The sequence below is a fragment of the Peromyscus eremicus genome, chromosome 10 (genome assembly GCF_949786415.1).
Source record: "Peromyscus eremicus chromosome 10, PerEre_H2_v1, whole genome shotgun sequence".
NCBI lineage: Eukaryota > Metazoa > Chordata > Mammalia > Rodentia > Cricetidae > Peromyscus > Peromyscus eremicus.
In genome coordinates this window covers 42,647,083-42,656,520 of record NC_081426.1, presented here as the reverse complement: position 1 = coordinate 42,656,520, position 9,438 = coordinate 42,647,083, and positions in this window count along the sequence as shown.

Below are 9,438 nucleotides of genomic sequence, written 5' to 3'. Positions count from 1 at the left end.
GTCAAATACCCACTGGGACCCACCCAAGAAATAGAACGTCTGTACCTTTCCTAGAAGCCAACTCAAGGATGAACATAAGGAAGATTCTCCCTGGCCCAACCCACAAAGGCAACATTCATTTTGCTGCACCCAGAGCTAGTTCACAATGGATTATGAAAAGATAAGTAGTCTCCTTGGGGAGTTGAATTTCGAATAATTTTTTTCAACAAAGAATAGAGTGTGTCATATGCTTAATTAGGAAGTTTAAATGACTACATAACTCCCTTTAAAAAAAAACAAAGATTTGGAGGCTGGAGAGATGCCTCACTGTTCAAAAGCACAGAATGCTCTTCCAGCAGAGCAGGGTTTGATTCCCAGCATACACATGGAAGTTCACAACTATCTGTAACTCCAGTCAAGGAGAGTCTGATACCCTCTTCGGTCTTCCATTTGTACCAGGCCCACACATGTTTCACAGACATATGTGCAGGCAAAACACTCATGAACATAAATTAAATAACTATGTAAATAATTTAAAAAAATAAAGATTTGTTTCTTTTAAAATGTGTGTGTGTGTGTGTGTGTGTGTTTGCATATGTGCACACACTCACATGCACACAGAAGTACAAAGAAGGCATCAGATCCAGTTGGTTGTATGCCCTCTAGCCTAGATGTGGAGAACCAAATTCTGGTCCTCTCAAACAGCATCAAGTACTCTTAAGCACTGAGCCATCTCTCCAGGCCCCACTACCCTCATTCTTTATACTTCTATTACTTGTACCATTAACATCTATGAAAAAATTTAGGAAATTTCAGAAGACACATATGTGAGGTTGCCTAATAGGTAGAGTTTCTGATACGAGGTTCTTGGAAGGATACACAATTACTTATTTGCTTCACTACAGAGGCATGCCTGCATCCCGCAGAGTGGGAGCCGGTGGGGTGAGTGGAGAGAAATTCCCTGCCTTTCAGAGGCAGGAGCCCTGGGAATAACATGCAGCTAAGTAATCTGGAGATATGTGTCTAACCAGGCAGAAAGAAATCAAAACATTCCTAATGAGCCGTCACAACCTGACTGTTCTCAGTTAGAATCAAAGTAGAGTAAGCGGGAGTTGTCTGGTAAGTGGCAATAATTAGCAGCTCCAAGGAGAAAAAAAAAAGGAAAAACTATGATTTGGTTTCTTTTGATTTGAGGATTGATCTTTTTCTTTCTTTGCATCATTTCACATTTCTGTCAATCACCGAAATAACCACTTTCTGAAGATCCAGGGGCACGGGGAATTTGAAGGGTTTATCTTGAATCCTCTAATTCCCCATCAAGCAAGGTATAACTCCCCATATGAATACACACACACACACACACACACACACACACACACACACACACACACACCTGTTGTACATTGTCTTTGATTTTGTGTCAGGGCTCTGTTTTCACAGCCAGCATAAGTGACTTTTCTGAGATGCACTACTTCATGGTAAGGTGCACAAAAGTGTGTGGCTTGAAGAGTAGCCAATTGTTGATTGTTTATGTAGCTAGTGGATTGAACTCAAGCTATGTTCTTGAGCATATGAAATACTTTATGAGTACACATATACATACTGAAAAGGAAATTTAATCCAGGCTATGTCAATGACCAAGAGCCTGCATGAACATTCCTGTTATATGTAATGTGTATTCTATATGGCCTAGAATCTCTTTTAGATTTCTTTTTCTAGTTAGTTAATCAGAAAACATGGTACTAACATGGACAATTATGAGGTTTATAAATAGCTGCATAAAGATCTGTTAAGATCCTGGAATATGAATAAGATAGAAAAATGTAAGTAAGTTGAACCAACATGAAACTGATATGAGCATTGGGGTGTGAGCTGGCATTTCTTAGCTTAATATCTTTATATAAAAATCACTTAAACTCTTCAAATTACATGTCAAAAAGAGACTGGAGTTTCCTGTTTACTAGCTTATGGTCAGAGAATTGCCTATAAATGTGAAAATAAGCAAAAGAATACATGACAAAGGTAGTTATTTGGCGGGAAAGGTGAGTAGAACTCATAATATAGAAGGAACCTAATGCAAACTAAGAAGTATTGTTCTCTGAAAGGCAGAGATTATTAGAAGGTGACATCTACTAATTTCAAATAATAGAAAATTACATTTTGAAAAAAATGGATTTACTTTAAATATTAACATAAGAAAAATAGTTGGTCTTTAAAACTACAATAAGTGGACATTGGGTGTTCACAATGCAGATTGGTACCACTGGTATAACCAATGAAAATGTACTAGCACTTAGAGTAAGGTAGGCACCATTTCCAAACTTTTACTGACACATTCGGTCCTCACATTTGTGTCTTTCTCTCTTGTTTTCTACCTACTGATCTGTTGACTGAATGATTCCAAAGCATGGTAGCTTCATAGCTTCAAGAAACAAATTTGGGTTACTTTCATATCATTTTAGTAGCCTATTGGGCAATAATTATTACTTTTATCACCCTGGATCTCATGAAATTCATGGATCCACAATTTCATCAGAGTCCTCAATTTACTTTTGCTGTGGAATAATAATTTCAAATAAAACACATAAAGGAAAAACCCATATTTACAATAAAAAAAATGTGTGGGCTATTTCACTTTGACACTTCAGTCACCTTGGGCACTTAAACACACTTCAACTCAATTTTCTCTTTCATAAAGCATGGATAGTTAAAGACATGGCACCCGCTGTCAGGAGAATTTGAAGCACTTCTGTCTATTGCGTATTGGTAGCAGAGTCACCAAGGAGAACACATTGCATTACTCATCTAGAGAGAACACAGAACAAAAGCAGCTTCCACAGTGGTGTCAGTGCCCCATGGCTAGTGGTTTCTCCTGGCAACAGATGAAGGTACAATGTTCTCGCCTTCTGTTAAAGGACCTCATTCCTTCCCCTGAAAAGATCAGAGATACTGACTGGAGTTGACCAGTTACCATGTCTTGAACAAAACAATGACAGATACACCCACTCAAGGCCATCAGCACCTTATAGACTGGGAAGACTCTATAGGGAACTTTTTCAAGTCCCATCTCATGCACCAGAGCAGATAATTAGAAGACTTGTATGCAGGATTGGCTATTCTTTTTCCCAAAGAATGACACGGCACCAATCTCATAGATGTACTCTGAGAATTACATTTTCAAGTCTATAAAATATCAAAATCATTTGTGACAGATTGAAAGCACTCAAAACACATTGCCAAATAAATAAACATTAAAGTAGCTGTTATAATTTTCCAATATCACTTACTTAAATTAACTATAAATTAAAAAATTATTGCTGTGAGTAGTGGCTCTGGAACTTAAACTTTTGAGGGGTGAATTCCATCTTACAAGGTCAGATATTTGAAGAAGGCTACACAGGACATAAAAAACATGCCACCTAGAGATCTAGGAAGAAAGGGCAATAATAGGAAAGCAAAATTTTAATCCAGGCTTGCCAAATATATGCCTAATCTAGTAATTTATGTTTGAGATCCATAAGCTAATTTCTCCATATTATCCACAAGCCATTGCTAGATGATCCTTTAAAATGTCTTTATGTAATTTCATGACTTTTGATATTTAATTAAAAGTATTTATATATATACATAAATACACATATATTATATATATATATTCATTGTAAATTAAGCACATCCTTCATATCTCCACCTCCAGTTCCTTATCTCTCCTCTCTCCCCAAGTCTTCTTAGACAGTTTCACTTTCATGTCATACATACGTACATGATTTCATGTATTTACATAAAAATCTAGGATCCACAAAAAAGAAAACATACAATAGCTATTATCCTTAACTATAATGGTTGAGACACTATATTTACATTTTATTTTCTTGTTATTGATACCCAAATGTATTTTTGCCTGTGTGCTCATATTGCTAATCAAATCTGAAGTTAAATAATTCTCAGTATTGTGTATAATAATTAAGGAAAAAGTTCTGAATAAGAGCTTTCTGTCATAGGTGAGTAGCCTTAATTCAATATGTATTACTCATAGGTTAAGCCTTATGTTGTAGACTGGAGAAACTGCCCACTAGTTAAGAGCACTAGCTGCTATTTCAAAAGACTCAGGTACAATTCCAAGCATGTACATAATGGCTAAAAACTGTCTATACCTTCAGTATACCCGGAGATCCCATGACCCACTTTGGCCTCTGTAGGCACCAGGAATGCATAGGGTTTACAGAGTTACATTCAGCCAAAATATCTGTGCACATAAAATAATAAATACAAATATTTTAAAAATATTTTATGCATGAATTATTTGGATTAGGGCATCACTGGAATGTTCTATGACTACATTTTGTCATGGAAAATATTGGTGCAAAAATATAACCAGGTCACATATCCATAAAAACTAAAGTAGCTTCAGAACTAGAAGATCACTTGTTGACTCAGAACTTGCTCTGGTTATAAATCCTAAAAACCCAGTATGCTACAAGAATTATTTAAATTGAAAGATTTTTTTCTATAGAAATGATTGTGGAATTTAAGGGTTATAATATGTGAAGCAATCCCATATGTATGGGAATCAAACTAAATCTTATATGATAAAAGGCATGAACTCTACAAAAAGCATCATGGACATTTAAAATTCAGAATGGACTGTTTATTTTCTGTAAGCTCACAAATCCATCTCAAGGTATATACCCCAAAAGAAAAAGCACATATGGCCATAGATCATTTTTCTTGTTGTAATAAATATTCTTAAAGCAGAAACTTCAGGGAGATAGGGTTTATTTGGTTCATAACTCATGGTTCCTGTCTATCATGGCAGGAAAGTCACATCAGCAAGACCTTGACAAAACTGACATCTGTAGACAGAAGTTGAGAACAATAGACATGTGCATGCTTGTTTCCAGCTCCTTTCTCCTTTTTGATGCATTCTATATCCCAAAATTATGGATGGGTGCAACTCATTTTATGCTGGTCCTTCCCACATCAATTAAACTAATAATGACAATTGCCAACAAACATTTCCACAGGCAAGCTTTGCCTCAATAGTTCCTCATTGAGGGTCCCTTCATGGGTAATACTAGAATGTGTCAGGTTGATAGGGAAAACTGATCACCATACACACGATTACCAAAGGTTCATTAAAAGATGGTTTATTACAGTTTCATCCACAATAATCAAATATTGAAATTTATCCAGATGCCTACAATATTAGAAGGTATCCAGAGTGGACCAAAACAAAACAAAACAAAAAAAACCCCAGAAAACAAACAAAAAATCCCACAACCAACAGCCACAGAAAATCCTTCTTATATTTAATCTATGGATGATTTTGTAATGCCCAAGAAAAATTCAAGCACATAATGTTATGTTTATATGATTTTCTTTAGATGAAGTTCAAACAGAATTATTAATGAAGCATCACAATAGTGTTTAGTGTCTATCCCTCTCAAGTACAGATTTAGAATGGGAGTGTATATGGTGGAGATACATGAGCTTGACAGGTTCCATATCTTGTGATGGTTGTTGTTTATAGCTCTTTGTATAAATGTGTAAAATTCATCCAGCACTTTTGCACCTTTGCTTTACACAACTTGAGGGTAGGGCCACGGTAAGATAAAAATGTTGTTGCCTATGTTCCTGTGTTTTTCAGAATTTCACAATGTCAAAAAACAGCATCTTGCCTGACTGACTGTAATCACCTAAGCAGGGTGCTCTCTATGGTAACATGATTTGCATGCCCATAGTATAGTTTTGCAGAAACAATTTGGGTGACATTGTCAAAACTGAGAAAGTCTTGTAATGTTTTTCTTATACATAGTTTTGAAAAAATGGTAAAAAAATTCTGATTCTGCAGAGAAAACATGATTTTGTCTTAACACAGTTATACCCTACTGCACTGAATAACTAAGTATCAGCTGGTTCTTCTTCACTGAGGAGACAATATCATAAATATTGATTATGGTAAAGTATACTAAAGCTGAGATCAGATACAAGGCCTTAATTAAAGAGGGAGAGATTTAAATGGGCAGTATGAATAGAAAGCATGTATCTATTAAAGTAAAACCGCAAGGTGCTCCATACCAGAAAAAAGAAACATTGAAAAGGTACAGGGATAGTAAGCAAAAAGACATGATAACTTTGCTTCATTGATTGAGAATTTTTAATACTAAATTTCTATTATTCTTGTCATTAAATTCTATGACATTAAAAGAATTCTGTGCTTCCAGAATCAAGCATTTGATGTAGAGAAATGAGCAAAATGAAGAGGTTATGAGAATAGGTATAGAAAACTTAAAGGAACTAACAGAGCTTGGATTGTCCAGGCAGCTAGCTGTCCATGACTTTCTCTGCAGGAGTGATGCTTATGCCCACTAAGCCGGTGTGGAAAGGCGATTAATACCTCCCTTAAAAAAGCATGTGGACTCAGCAAACGAAGGAGTCAAGACTTAGACAGGAGTCATAACCTTCTAAACAGGGTTTAGCATCATGGCTGCTCTCAGTTAGAATCAACATGAAATCAGTTGTCCTGTAGTCAGTGAGTAGTCATCATCCTCCAGGAAAGTAGCACATCCAAACTAAGAAAATACATTCACCATGTTTTTCTTTCTCTGAGATCCTGCATATCAGATTTTTTTAAATCCTTACTTCTTTTTTTGTGACAGAATAGTTGGGTGGGGCCCCTTGAAGATCCAGTAGAATAAAGCAAACATTCAGCTAAAATTATGCAGTGACTTTGGCTCACTTGGCTTCACAAGTAAATGTGGTCCTTGGGAAATATTGTTTCTTAATAGACAATTACTTTGTGAGTAATATTTTTACTCAGAAAATACTGGAGCAATGAACATTCCAAAACTACAGAAACTTGTTGACATAAATGGAGTTATTTGTGTTCATATTCTAGTTGATCTTCCTCTATACTGCATTACTCATTACCCACTAGCTTACCTCTGAGTGTCTGAAGAAGTGTTTCATATCTACAAAACTGCAGACATCCACAGACTCTTCAGTCACTGTAGTCTGTGTATTTTCAGGGAGTGACCTTTAAGGAGAAATTTGTGGCATAGTTTCCCCAAATATGTACTAAAGAGGAGATATAATGCCTAGGTGAATATGAGGAGAAGTGCCTAATGAGGGAAGAAGAGAAGTTTCACCTTAAGAAGTGATACTTGAGCCATGCAGAGTTGGATATGTTATTGCAACACTTGAGAAATGGGATAAAAGTGCAGTGAATTCCAGATCAACTTGGGCTATATAGCAAGACCATGTCTTAAAAGACAAAATTGCACAATAAAAAAATGATCTAATAAATGCATGAGCATGAATAGGTGCCATAAAATCAGTAGGGAAAGAACACTTCAGCAGGAAGGCATGAATTTGTCTTGGTGGAGAAAGAATGGATTTGTGAAAAATCTATTGGCTACTATACCTTAGTTTATCAATAGATATTGAATACTATAGTAGCCAACTTTCATATTCATGAAAGCCAAAATTGTAGCAGAGATTGTTAAGTGACATATTCATTCAGGAATCTCCTGTGCTATCCAAGATTTATCAATGACCTAAAACATCCAGTGGCTGGTGATCAATAAATCTTGTTTTGGTGAAGGGTCTGATAAGACATAGGAGGTTGACAGGAGTCATGAGTTGTAAGCAGAAATGCCAGAAGGAGCCACTGTAGACATTTTTCACTTCATTTCACATGTACAATAATTTAAGGGGTAAAACAGCTCTTTGTGAGGAAGTTTGCTTATTATAAATACTGAACAGGTAGACTCTGTGGTAAAGTTTTAAAGGAAGGAATGCATTTTCTCTTCAAGAAGCTTTAAGAAAGAAAAGAAAAACACTTGGTAAAGTAAAATTTGTGAATTCCTCTTCCCTTTAGTTTCATTGTCCACATCTTTTCTAATGGTTCCAAGCTTCCATTGCTGTGTGCAAACCTCCCTTTATAGAAAAGCTCAGATTGCTTCACTAATTGAGTAGCAAGATGCTCAGAAATGCATAAGATGTTTCCAATCTTTTCTCAGGCGTTAAAATAAAAATGAATTTAATGACTGATGCTGAAACACGGCAAAAGATGGCTTTGCAACTCAGAAATGCCCCTTTCAGAAGAATATGAAAGGCATTTCCATATTCTTGACTATTTGAAAGCAGGGCCCTGACAATTGGGCTCCTAAGTATGAGTGAAAGTCTTTGTAAAAATCATGCCAATCTATGAATACATCCATTTTGTACTATTTTACTTCCATATTTTAACAACTTATTTATGAGCTTTCTCCTGGGCTCAGAGCTAAAAGGAAGCTTTACAAAAGCAAGTGTGATTAAACACAAACAGTTAACTGATTCTAGAAAGTGGTTTTCATGACTATCATTTTGTAGGGCATGGCAGGCTGTATTCATTGACGGATCTTCATCATTGTTCACCTAACACAAGCAGCCACACTATAAAGAAGTGTAAACACATCTTCTCTGGCGTTTGGATGTTTTGACATGTTCCTACATGCTGTCTGTCACCTCTGCCTTCTGTTCCTGGCTCTTCTTCTCAGTCTTTCTATATCAGCTCGTAGATTTTTCCACTACTTTTTCAGGGACGTTTTCCTTATGCCCTAGAATTGTTTTTAAACAATTGCTCTGAATCCTACAGTTCATGTTGTTTCTGCATCTCCACAAAGACAAGCTAAATAACTCATGCCTCCAGTGAGAAATGAAGACATGAGACCCATTTTAATAATAGCAACAGCAAATATGGCTAGCGAGATAGCTCCTTGGTTAGAAGTACTTACTACCATGACTGAGGACCTGTGGTTGATCTCCTGAAGGCATATAGTTCAAGGAGACTATATTCCCATGAGTTATCTTCTGACTTCTACAAATAGGACATGGCATAGACGTGCTTACCCAAGATAAATAAATATAAATTTTAATGAATTACAACATGACATGAGGAGCTTAGAAAACAGCTCAGTCAGTCAAGTGCTTGCTATACAAACAGGATGATTAGAGTTTCACCTTTGTCACCCATGTAACAAGCCAGGTGATGTGGCACACGCTGTAATTTCAGCAACTGGAAACTCAGTTGTGACAGGTTTCTTGATCTTTGCTGGTCAGTTAATAGAGCCTCATCTATGATTCTCACATCCCAGTGAGTAACGATATCTGGGGTTGATCTCTGGCTTGCACATGTACATGTACATATGCACATGTGTACCCTCACACATACCTGTGTACCCACACATGCGTCGACACAGAGATATACACAATTGATCACTATTAATGAATTAAAGACAGCAATGTTAGAGTGGTAAGTCAAGTAGGACCTTCTGAAGATGCAGTAACCTGTGACTGTTGAGGTCATCCACATGAAGTTGGATTTGGACTATGTTGATTTGATGTGAAATTTAAGCCTAGAGATAATGAAGGAGAAAGTCAGAAACCATATATAGGCTTTTGTCCCTATTACCTACA